General features: G+C 44.2%; 1 protein-coding gene across 1 annotated transcript in view; it reads left to right on the top strand.

The window, feature by feature from the left end:
- The window catches only part of ankfn1a (ankyrin repeat and fibronectin type III domain containing 1a), a 128,952-nt gene that overhangs the window by 105,664 nt on the left and 20,788 nt on the right, over positions 1-2,500 (top strand). The gene's annotated exons all lie outside the window — the stretch shown is intronic.

Raw genomic sequence — 2,500 nt, 5'->3', positions numbered from 1 at the left:
TGTTTACGTAGGTGGAGCGTTCAACGCAGCAGGCTGTGAGAAAGTGGACATGGATCTGGTGAGGGAAGGTGTTTACGTAGGTGGAGCGTTCAATGCAGTAGGCTGTGAGAAAGTGGACATGGATCTGGTGAGGGAAGGTGTTTACGTAGGTGGAGCATTCAATGCTGATTGGTCTGGTGGTGGCGAGGACCCTAAGCAATACACAATATGGCCGCTGTTACAACATCTGGTCTGAAACATCTGAAAGAATACGAGTTGTGCATGAAGGAATCTCCAGACAGCAGCCAGAATGCAGCAACTTCAGGTACGGCAAAGGAAGGCCAGTCCCTGTTGACTTCATTCATGCGTTTACTGTGTTCAGGGACTGAGGATGGGAGGAGGAGTCAGCACAATACCAACCAGTGGATTCAGGATTCATCCGAACCCCAAAAATCTGGATTCAGTGCATCCCTAGAACATAGTGGAGCATTTAGTAGCTAATAAGACAGATATTTCCCTCCAAAAACTGCTGAATATTGGACTGTCAGTTGAACGGGAGAAGATAGCGTGACTGGGTAAAAACAGGCTCGGCTGCAGATCCGGTGTTTTCAGCCTATCTAGAAAGAGAATATTCATTTAAAATAATTCGGTGATTTCTGGTTAGCTGGAAGTGAATTTAGCACCGGTGGGTATGATGTTTTAAAAGCTCTTTGTTATCAAACCGGTAGTACGGTAACTCAAGAGGCAGCTTGGCCTCGTGTGCTCGGATTAATTTGGCACGCAGTTAGACACACCAGTCATCATTTTCCTGCCGATTGCTCCTGGCGTTCTTAAGGAAATACAGCAAGTGTGTGTGTGTGTGTGTGTGTGTGTGTGTGTGTGTGTGTGTGTGTGTGTTGTTACCGACCTCAAACATCTGCAGAGGCAGGTGCAGGAACCCGGCCTCCTAAGTGAAAGGATAGAGACTTCAAAGTGTTAAATTTGAACCCTAAGATCTGGTCAGATCTTGGGCTTCCCACACCTACCAGATCCCACTTCACCCCCTGATTCGTGCGCACAGAATGCGTACGAATATGTCTTCTCCCCGGCGTACGCAGACTGGGTTCATCTGGTCTTGTTTACCTCTCTGAAGCTGCAGCTGCTCGGCCACAAAATACTCTCAGATGAACTCAGAAATCTGTGGAATGAGAGCTGTTTGCACCTCTGACATCGGCACGCAATCTGCCAGTATTACGTTACACAATCACTGGTGTGTGTGTGTTTGTCTGTGTGTGTGTGTGTGTGTGTGTGTGTGTGTGTGTGTGTCTGTTGTGTGTTTTGCGTGTGTCTTTTGTGTTGGAGCTAATCTGATTGGATGTGATCTATCTGTAGGTAGAAGTATTTATGCTCGTTGGCGTCCATCGCAGGAATTTCTGGATGCTGAGCAGCTCTGCAGAAATTGGAAAGTGTGAAGTGAGAAACAAGTGTGTGTGTGTGTGTGTGTGTGTGTGTGTGTGTGTGTGTGTGTGTGTGTGTGTGTGTGTGTGTGTGTGTGTGTGGGGACTCGGCTTCAATGTTTGCATTTCTGTAAACCAATCACAATGGTCTTGGGGTGGCGCTAAGCTCCAGACGCAGCGACAGTGGCTCTGCTAAATAGTCTCTGGAGGAACACCAAAAGTTGCCTGTTGACACAATCCAGTAACGTGAGATATTTAAATGAGCCGATACATGGTTACACCTCATTGGCTCTTACAAGCAGAGGTGGGTAGAGTAGCCAAACATTGTACTAAAGTAAAAGTACTGTTACTTCAGAATAATATGACTCAAGTAAAAAGTAGTCACCCACATAATTACTTGAGTAAGAGTAAAAAAAAAGTGCTTGGTGAAAAAACTACTTTAAAAAAGTACTGGGTAACTGTTGAGTAACATCTGATTTATTTTTTTAACACAAGTATTCAATCAGACAGACAAAAATACAAAATAATTTAGGCAAATTATACAGTTGATTCTGACATTTTTGTTTTGCTACAACTGTAAAGGCTTTATTCAGTCCTTCCAGAAAAATTCGGAGTGTTTTTTGTGATTGTTGGGGGCAAAAATCCTTGATTATGCGGCACGTTTTCTTAAAATATGCAATGGAATATGCTACATATGATATTTATGCAATTTTATGCGATGAAATTGCAGGTCTCTCAAAATCTGACGAAAATCTTTCAAACTGACCTTTGTTGAGCTGAAATGAAGACAACTGCACACACACACACACACACACACACACACACACACACACACACACACACACACACACACACACACACACACACACACAGCCTATTTCTCTCTTCAAATGTTTCCAGAAACATGTTTTTTGGTGAACTATTTTAGTCCAATATGAGATCGTATTCTGAACGAGACGCCACGACGAGAAACCAGACCCCACATGACGCGTTCGTCCAATCAGCTGCCGGTTTTCATTTTATGGGGCAACAATACAGATTAGTGCTGCCTCCTGCTATGGAGACGACACGCCTCGCCTCTCTTT

This window comes from Perca flavescens, chromosome 21 (genome assembly GCF_004354835.1).
Source record: "Perca flavescens isolate YP-PL-M2 chromosome 21, PFLA_1.0, whole genome shotgun sequence".
NCBI lineage: Eukaryota > Metazoa > Chordata > Actinopteri > Perciformes > Percidae > Perca > Perca flavescens.
This window is presented reverse-complemented; position numbering and strand designations above follow the sequence as displayed.